Source organism: Mastomys coucha, unplaced genomic scaffold, assembly GCF_008632895.1.
Source record: "Mastomys coucha isolate ucsf_1 unplaced genomic scaffold, UCSF_Mcou_1 pScaffold3, whole genome shotgun sequence".
In the NCBI taxonomy this organism is placed as follows: domain Eukaryota; kingdom Metazoa; phylum Chordata; class Mammalia; order Rodentia; family Muridae; genus Mastomys; species Mastomys coucha.
Genome location: NW_022196909.1, coordinates 41,435,827 through 41,446,189, shown reverse-complemented (window position 1 = coordinate 41,446,189; position 10,363 = coordinate 41,435,827). Strand labels below are relative to the sequence as shown.

General features: G+C 47.0%; 1 protein-coding gene across 12 annotated transcripts in view; it reads left to right on the top strand.

The window, feature by feature from the left end:
- Pcbp3 (poly(rC) binding protein 3) overlaps positions 1-10,363 on the top strand; it is a 220,614-nt gene that overhangs the window by 200,813 nt on the left and 9,438 nt on the right. The window lies entirely within an intron of this gene.

Sequence of the window (10,363 nt, the reverse complement as noted above, 5' to 3'; positions counted from 1 at the left end):
AGTCTTAGTCTGCCTCCAGTGGAGAGCTGAATACCAAAGGAAGAGGAGGAGACAGTAATGGTGACTCTGAGCCTGTCGGGGGCCAAGAGATCGTGGGCAGCAGCCTTGAGCAGAGTTCATTCTTTAGGAGCTTTAGAGAAGCTACTCGGTAGGGCTGTTCTAGGATTCTCCAGGGAGGATGCGAGTGAGGGGAGAAAGAGGCATGAGGAAAAAGGGCTCCAGCCTCGTAGTGTTGAGAATTGAACCCAGGACCTCAAGCACGCTGGTCAAATATTCTACTGCGTTATGGTATCTCCAGCCCGGGCTTTCTCTTCCTGAGTTCAGCAGCTGCCCCCAGAATATTCCCTTGCGTGCACTGCTCAGTGCCCTGAGCCGTGCTGGCAGTGTCAGGGGAAAGCAGTTGAGCTGCTGTTCATCTGTAGACCTTGGCTTCGAGTGGGACAGGAAATAGTTGTGTAGCAGGGTAAGATTTGCAGGCAGGGCCCAGGGGGCCCTAAGAATTAACTAACGCTAAATAAGTATCGAAAATATGGGTTCACTGTTGTTGCTTGGAGATTCCAGTAGTGAAAAATACAGGTTGCTTTTTTTTTTCCCCTCTTGATAAGACAACACACAAACAATAGAAAAACCCGGGTGGGGAGATCCCTGCCCAGGCATGGCCATACCCACAAGGCCGTGTTTGATGGTTCCTGGGTATAGATTGGCTGGAACTGCTGTGTCTCAATTCATAGCATCTCACCCTCTGATCACCACAGCAGACACATCTGCCCTTGGCTACTGAGCCGCTGAGGCTGTGGGCCACTCTGCCCAGAATATACCACAGTGGCCCTTTCATCCTGTCCCCAGCGGCCATGGCTAAGTGGAGGCAGAGCCTGTGTACTCATGACAGGCAAGACAGCCATTGTAGGTGGGTGATAGATCTGAGTGGAGGGGACCCGGAAGATCTGGGAAATAACTTCCAGGATGGCTCTGTCTTCTTGTGATGCGGGGGCAGGTATCTCCACCCGAGTAGAATACACACGTGCTGATGCAGACCTAGAAGCCAGACTGCTGAGATTCAGTGGCTCTACAGAATTCACAATGCAGCATCTAATAATCCTGGTGGAAGGTTGTTGGGGAACTAGATTAAAGCTTATCAGTATTAAGCTACCAAAGCCAGATGTTCAAGGACTAACTGGAGGGGCGTCCTGTGGGTTTTCTATAGCTCTCAGTGTCCCTTGGACAATGTAGACACTAGAATTGATGGCTGATTTCTGTGTCAGTGTGGTATTGTCTCCTTCCTCATATAGTTCTCCGGATGGCTCAATGCTTAGTTTTTAGATGATTTCAGCTTAACTTAAACTAACAAGCAACTGTAGTTATGACTGCCTATGTCCTGTGGTTTGCATGTATATATCCTTTTGACATTCATATATTCACAAAGGTGTTTGTATTCGGAAGCAAGGTCTTGATGAGCTAGTTGAATCTTTGAGGTTCTTTCTCATGCGAGGATTCATGCACTTATAAAGTGTCTGAGGGACAGAGCTCCCTCTTCCTATGCCTTCCTCCGTGTGAGGACATAGCATTTCAGGTGCCATTTTGGAAAATGAGCCAGGCTCTTACCAGACACAGAACTTTCTGGTACCTTGATGGTAGGACATCCAGCTTCTATGCTTGGGAGCAGCCGATTCATGCTGTTGACAAGTTGCCTGTCCCAAGCATCTTGCTAGGAGAGCCAGAATGAACCTAGTACCTTGGCCACTTGTCATGAGATGGCTTTTTCTGTGTCAGCCATTCTATTTTTTTTTTTTATAGCAAGGTTATGTGATTTGTGAGCAAAACGTGGAACTTCTAAAAGGGCCTTTCTTTCCCATAAAAAAATTGAAGACTCCAGCTAATCCACATCAAAGAAGAATGAAATGGTTATTCAGTGACGGTTAATAAAGGCAGGATGACTTTATCTGAGCTGAGGACTTGGGGGAGATTTCTTTTTTGAAGCTTAAACTTCTTAGAATGCAAATATAGCTATTAGAAAATATTAATTGAATATGAAGTTTATCTCAGGGCAGTGGCAGCCATCATTTATCTGAATATGCAGGTCCATGAGTCAGACTTGGGAACTCTCAGGAGATTCATCCCTAAGATCTGAACTTTCCTTATCTGGATGAGAACATGGACCTTTTCCAGGCCCCATTATAAGCAATGCCTTAGGAATTGACTCTCGTTTAGAAATCATCCATCTGCTGACCCTCAGTCTCCTGTAGTGTCTGCATGCCATGTGCCATAGATTTACTAGGGATTCTAGAGCTTTCTGAGCTCTCAAGGCTCCAAGACATACCCCTGAACTGCAGAAACTATGAGGGGCCATGCCTAGCACAGTCTAGTACATTCTCTGTACTCAGAAGCTTTGCAAAGTGCCTATGAGCCTTTCCATCCAGTTCTCCCAGATGGCCACTCAGCAGCCTTAGGTAGCTGTGTACCTTCATATCCATTTCTCTAGAATGGCCACTCAGCAGCTCTGGAAGGAGTCCATCAGAGACCCTTTGCATCCAGTTCTCTGCTCTGAAGCCTTCCTTGGAAGGTGTCTAGGCACCTTCGCATCCCCTGAGCATCAGTCAGGCTTGGTGTCAGAAATAAATAAGAAAAGGAAACAGCATTATGTCCCGGGACACAAGGAGTGATGCAGAAGGCACATAGAGCCTGGACAGAGAGCTGAGCAATGGGGTGGACCACTTGGTCCCTCACATCTTCTGTCTCTGTCACTTCCCTTGCACCAGTGAAGTCGAACCAAGAAGCAATTGGTGTCCTTTGGAGGACATCACAGATGGTCTCAATTTACATGGCTCCAGGTCCCGATGAAGACATATAAGTTGAACGATTCCTAAGTGGAAAAATATGACTACCCCTAACATAGTGAGCATTCCAGGCAGGCACTGCTGCACCAGATGTCAGCAGCTTGCCCTAAGGACTGAAGCACTGATGCTACCTAGCATAAGAGACTATGGATCATCTCTTCCTAGTCCGTTAAAGGGTCAAAGTTCCCAGTACAGTTTGTATCACTGCACAAGAGCATCCTAAATCAGGACTGGAGTGAGCTGGAGTGAGCGTGAAAGCCACCCTCGGGTATGAATCTCTTACCTCATCTTCAGCTTCTAAGTCGCCCCCTTACTTAGCATCTCTGTTACTCAAAGGATGACTGAAAGCAAGTAAATGTGAGAGGGCAGCTTGATGATATTCACAGAGACTACATCTCCATCCTCTCAGCCTGACTCTCCCCTCTCCCTGGGGCCTGTGCTCTCACTTGCCTGTGTCCTCACCTGCACCTTGCACTAGCCTGTGACATGGACCTCAGGGTTATCACTCCCATCCCGGAGGATACTCCTAGAGATCCCCCTGACAAGGATCCCTGAGAGTCAGTGGGAGAGCTGGCATTCCAGTGTATGTGCAGCAAACCATTAAGGCCCCTGGGGATGGAGAACTTCTGGGGCTGGTAAGATGTTTGTTCTTTAGTTAGTACTTCTTGAAAACTGTAAAGGCGTGAGAAGTGCATAGGCTGGGTGCCGCATTGGCAGTGCCCTCTGTCCTGGCATTTGAGGTGATATACCTTCTGAGCTAGAATGCTGTCGTGGTGAACAGAGGAGATGCTAGGCACTGCGGTGTTGCACAGCTGCCTAGGGTTCCTCTCCTATTACTTGTTCAGTATCTGCCTCTGGAACCCTGTGGAAATGGGTGAGGATTTGCTTCCTTCTGATAGTGAGAAAGCAAGGAGCTAAGAGCACTCCCTGGCCATCAGCTGTCACTGCACCTTCTGACTCTGTTCTCACCCCGGATCCTGGTACTCGATGGGTCTTTTTTGATTCTTCCTGCTAATGAACTGGCTATTCAGTGACAGTTAATAAGGGCCAGGATGACTTTATCTGAGCTGAGGACTTGGGGGAGATTTCTTTTTTGAAGCTTAAATTTCTTAGAATGCAAATATAGCTATTAGAAAATATTAATTGAATATGAAGTTTATCTCAGGGCAGTGGCAGCCATCATTTATCTGAATATGCAGGTCCATGAGTCAGACATGGGAACTCTCAGGAGATTCATCCCTAAGATCTGAACTTTCCTGCTATTAGTCAGGGCAACTACAATATGCCTCACAAAACCAACAACCCACGTAGCTGAAGCCACGTAGCTGTTGGCTGAAGCCCAGCCTTCTCTTCTCCTTTCATTTCCTTTGTGGGCCCTTCCCTGCTGAGCCGGCCAGTGGCCGAGGCACGACCCGAGTACCCTGAGTACCCTCAACCTCAGAAGTTCCTTGTATGACTTATTTCCATTAAAAAGCCTACAAACATCAAGGAGGGTGGATCTGTTCATGTGCAGCCATGACAGGCCAGGAGATGCCAGGATGGAGAGGGATACCAAGAGGGATGCCCTGGGAAGTCTCTGAAATTAGTAAATTAACTGTCACAGTTAGCTATCCCAACAAGTTCCAATAGGATAAGCAGAAATTACTCCATTGTAGACATACCAAAATAAAACTACACAGGAACATCGAGGGCCTAGTCAGACCACAGAGAATAAGATCATGACAGGATCAGAGATATAGTTGACTTCTCATCAGAACCTGACAATCAAAGATGGTGGTGTAGTAACAGAAATGGTTGTGTCCTAAAAGTCTGCCTCAGGAGGAGCCTCAAAAGAAGGACCTCAGTGTAGCCATTTGTAGAAAAGCAGCTAGACCCAACAGGACCATAGCTAACAGCCTCCTGCATGGCATTCAGGACAAGAACAGTTATCTCAGGAGGAAGGCCGGAAGGCAAGCAAAGGGAATAGTGGGCATTTGAGAAACACAAATGGCTCCTGGTGGGTCGCTCACGCACTGCACCCACCCAAAAGCTCTGGACTCACAAATGAAAGACACACACACACACACACACACACACACACACCAGCTCTTTTTGATATGCCTTGAGTAGTTCAGTGGCTGGGCACTTCTAAACCTCTGTGCAGCTGGCGCACCCTCCCTTCTGTGTTCTTGAATTAACATTTGCTAAATCCACATTTCATCTCTGTTACCCCAGACCCAATTGGGGGAATGGCCCCTAGGGCCATTTTCCTGCAATCTTACATGTTGGTGGACCTTTATGTTCTTCTTACTGCCCCGTCATGGATCCCTTCGTCCTCTTCCTCTCTCCCTCGGTCCCTTTCCCACACAATCTAAAGGTCCCACCTCCATCTCCTTACCCACCCATTGGCTGTACATCAATTCTTTATTACCAATGAAAGCCAGCTAGAGGCAGGGACCCTCAGGTCTGGAAGGGTTACTTTTGGGAGCCAAGTTAAGACAAAGCATCAGAACCAATTCCCAACACACAAATCTACAAAATTAGCATTACTACTGCTTTATAATTGGTAGGCTTAGCATAATGGACCTAACTGTATAGAAGTATAATTGTACATATGCTAGGACGTAGCATAGTAGTCAGTGTTTGCTTAGCTTGTACGAGGCTCAGGTTCAATCCCTAGTACCAGGGGTTCAAGGAGAAAAGCATATATAAGATTATATATATGTATATATGACATACATATATATATAATGTAAGAGAGAATTAAACATTAGGTGGGCCACTGTACCGTCCACTAGAGGGTAAAGCTAGGGGATTTAAATTTTAAATGCCCATGTGGAGTTAAAATTTTAAAGTGACCACTAACAGGAAAGGAGTAGGTTGCATAACACTGGTGATAGAGAAGAAAATGAACGAGAGGAAATATTCCAAAAATCAAAAAGTAAGAAAAAAAATTCCTAGAAAGCAGGACAATTACAAAGTAACAAATAAGAGGGCAGAAAATAAAAGAGCTAAAATTTCCAGTTTTTAAAAAAAAGGGGGCTGTCAGATATGTGTGTGTATGTGTGTGTGTGTGTGTGTGTGTGTGTGTGTGTACACATATACACTAAGGTTAACTAGATAAACAAACTTTAAAACTGGGGAAGTTTCATTTATTTTCTTTCAAGAGATATTCCTGAAACCTGAGCATCCCCCAGTTGAAGAGTAGAGTGCGAGATGCTAGGGAAATACCAACCAGGAGAAACCTGGAGATTTTGACAAACGCCTCTGAGCAGCCTCAGTGGATTTCCCTGACAGTGGCAGGTCCCACGTGCAGGCCTGATAGGATTGCCATGCAGTCAGCTGTGCCTGCCACAACTGCAGCATTCCTGGGAATGTTTGCCAAGTTTGATCACATACCCGACTGGGAAGCAGACTTCAGAGTTTAGGACTCTAGACCATATTCCTCTCGCAGAGGACCGAGTGTTAAATTAATGAGGAAGGGCAGCTTTGAAAAACCTGCCTTTAGAACTCAGAAGCAGGCAGGTCCCTGTGACTTCAAGACCAGGCTGGCCCACACAGTTCCAGGCCAACTATGGCTACAAAGTGAGACCATGTCCAAACCAAAAAAACTAAAACCTGTCTTTGTTGCTTAGTACTCAGGAGGCGGAGGCAGATAGATCCCTGAGTTTGAGGCCAACCTGGTCTACAGAGGGAGTTCTAGAACAGCCAGGGCTACACAGAGAAACCCTGTCTCAAAAACTAAGCCAAACCAAATCAAACAAAATCCTTGGCTTTTTTGAAAGTTCCAACTAAAAGATGACACTGAGTGAAGAGATATCACATTCATGGATAGAAACATTGAGCACTGCAAAGGTGCCAGGGCTTTCCACATTGGTTTACAAGTGCGGCCAGACCCCAGAGGGCCGTTGGGGGAAATTGCCTTGTTTTAAATGTTATATGAATAAACATGGGCCTAAAATCTACAAGGTGTCATCAAGGAGAATGACAAAGGATTTGCCCTTGTAAAGACTATGATTTACCCTAGGGTTACAATAATGGACACAGTGTAATCTGGGTCCAAGGAGAAGCTGAGAGAGTCTGACTAGACAGTAATTACATTACTAGGGTAATGCAGTCTATCATGACCAGCACTCACTATACTCTCAAAAGAGAAGGGGCCATCTGCGAATGGTGCCCAACAGTGAGACATCCAATGGTGCATCTTCATGAACAACAAATGTCTTCATGTATCGAGAACTCCACAAGAGGAAAAAGGTGGTGGGTGGGTTTAAAAAGAAAACTACATAGGAAAAGGTCTGTCTGTCCTCTAGTCAGGGGAGGGTTCTCTAATGTCAGCCTCACAAGAGCACCATTAGAAAGGTCCGTGCAGTGGCGAGTCAGCATTAGCTGACCCTACAGCTATTTCCCTCCCTGAGATACAATGGTCTACAGATTAGCAGGTGCATCTGCCACTGCGTGATGAGCTCGCTGCCTTCATCTCCTCATGATTCACTGAGCTGCAAATATACGAACCTTTGTCTATGTTTTGCACTCTCAAGCACCCTCAAGTAGAAAGGGCCATAGGAGTTCGTACAGTGTGACAGCTTGTCTCTTTCCTGTCTGCTTGATGACACTCTTTCCTCTCTTGCTCCTTTCTCTGTATCCCTCTCCTCACTACTTTGGAGGGAAGGGTTTAATTTACTTACATTTCCAGATCATAATCCATCTTTGAGGGAAATTAGGGCAGGGACTGGAGTGGGAAGCGTGGATGAATGCTGCTTTCTGGGTCATGTTCAGGCAGCTTTCTTGTATAGCCCAATCCTGTCGTTTAGAGGTGGTGCTGCCCCGTGGGCAGGGCCCTCCCACATCAGTCATCAATCACGACAGTCTCTTACAGATGTGACCCCAGGCCAGTCTACCCTGGGCAGTTCCTCCAACTGAGATTCCCCCTTCCCAGGTGAGGTCAGGTTGTGTCGAGTTGACAATAAGATCTAATTAGCACTAACTCCTCCTTGTCAACTTGACACACAAAAATATCACTGTTAAGCCATAACCTTTCCTTTCTTGTTTGTCTCCAAGATCTCATGCCAATATCATAACATAGAATATAGTATGACTTTCAAGTCTCATAGTCTTTACATTTCCCAATAATTTAAAAATGTTCAAGGGTTGTTTTTTTAAAGTCAAAATTCTCTGTGGGCTCTTATTTAAAAAAAAAAAGTTACATTACTTCTTAATTCAAAAGGGAAGAACTGGGCTAGAAAAACAATCATATCAAAACAAGCCCAAAATCAGCAGTGAAAAATCTAAAGCCTGTGACTCAGTGTCCGGCATTGGGACTCATTAGTGATCTTCTGGGCTCCTACGGGTTTAGGCCACCTTACCTCTCCAGCTCTGCTATTCACTGGCTTGCTCCCCAAAACTGTTCTTTACATGGCAGAACTATCAAAAGCAAAAGTAGACGACCTCTGAGCATTGAATCTTCTAACAGTTGGGGGGACTGAGTTCCAAAGAGGTAAAGTAGCCTGATGAGAACAGAGCCATTCCTCGAAGGGCATGGTGACTGAGCTCCATCTCTGCTGTGTACGACCTCTCTGCTGTGCATGCGGCCATCCGCTATGACATCACTGCATTTATATGCTAGTGTGGCCATTTGTTTTTTAATAGAAGAAAACCTATTACAATAGGGGAGAGGGGAGAGTTCTAGAACTACTACATTTCCAAACATCAGAGTCTGGATATGAGTGGCGCCAACTTTATAGGTTCCATGGTTTCCCTATACCCTGCTAGCACATAGATCCTGAAGCTCAGCCTGGGTAGATGAATATTACCTGTGAGACCAGCAGGAGACATAACCCTAGAGCCTATGGGCTGCTTGGAGGCCCTTCAAAACTCATAGTGGCTATTAACTCTAGCTGGTGTCCAAGCAGCACCCCATACACTGCTGTCTTCCACAGAGAAAATCACTGATGCCTTGAGACCCCATGTGTCTGGTCCACATTAAATCCATCAGACCCATCCCTTGGCACTTAGCCCGTAGCCCCATTCCATATTCCATTTTCCTGCCATCTTGAACCAACTATCACTCCGTACATAGTCTCGGGATTCAGGCAGATGAAGACAGCTTATTATGTCCTCAGATGTGACGAGGTCCTCTGGACGTGCTTTTCTGCCTTTGCTGAGCATGTGCACTCTAGTGCCTTAGAATGCCCATTGATGCGCAGTCAGAACACACCCAGGTGTAGGCCATATGGAAAGCTTTGTCTGGCCAGATGTAGTCACTGATATGGTACAACAGCAGAGATTAGAGGGACGACGTCAGTCCCTGCTGTGGCCTGTCATATACCACCTCTTCAAGGGTCTTTTGAACTGAGTCTGACCCCAAGTCAAACATCTCCTAAACTGACCTGCTCAGGATGCAGCCAGGTCTCCCCGTGTAGTCCAAGAAGCCGAGCACCTCTAAGAGGACTGGAGTTGCAGTTAGGCTATTTGCATCTGCTAATATCCTAAAGCCTTGGGTCTGTGAGTTCTGTCTCAGAGATGGCACCAAGCTTACAAGAGCAGGAGAGAGCTGACCAGCCAGCAAGTACCCCAGAAGCCGACCTGTAGCCCAGCATCAGCTCCGCCCAGATCAGAGGCCCATCAGGCCAACCCCCAGTCTTTGCAGGGTACCTTGCACTGAGAGGCTAAGTGTAGGAAAGCTCCATTGAAAGGCATCTAGACAAGCTGCTTGACCCTGATGACATCTACACAGGACCCTCATTCTGTTTGAGGGTGCCCTCACCAGCAACAAAGGCAACTCACTCTACATCCAGAGCACCCCACCCCCTAGTCACAGTGCCCTCTGATACAATGTCCCAGTCTCTGCCAGCTATGTCACCCAACTGTGAAGGCAGCAGGAATCCAGGCCTGTGCTTGATGACATGCAGCCTCACCAGGACAAAGAAGGGTCACCATCCTTCCTGGAGGTGTGCTGTCTGCTGGGCCCCTCTTCTGTGCTGTCCTCATACCATCCTCTGCACCGGTGTCCTAGATTCTCAAAAGGGTCGCGTGGTTCAGAGCGTCTACCCACCCTGCTCTATTGCTCAAAAAGTGTGGCCAGACCTAGTCTCTTATTCTCTGATGTGCTTTTTGCTAAGAGTGAGGCTCCATGAACCACAGAATCACATATCCAAGCTCTGCCTTGACAAGCTCAGTGGCTGGTGGGAGCTGAGATGTAGCCAGTGGACCAGCAGGGAGCAGCAGCAGTGCTGCCTCTGTGGAAGGCTTCCTTGGGGGCCCTCTACATCTCACTTAAGCCCCGTCACCCTGTATAAGACAAGAAAGGAGCTTACAGGGCAGGCTCTAGCTCTACCAGCCACTCCCCGCCCTACCCCACCCCACCCCCAACCCCCAGACTGCTTTGTCTTAAAATGGAGCCTGCAGGTGAGCAAAACCCGGTGTGAAGCTAGAACCAGAGCAAGGTTTGGTGATCTGCTAGGTTGAATCTGCTGGTCTCTCAGGAGCCCTGCTTGGTCTCAGCTTCCCTCAGACCCTCCTCTCAGAACCCTGCTCCCACAAGGCTACTG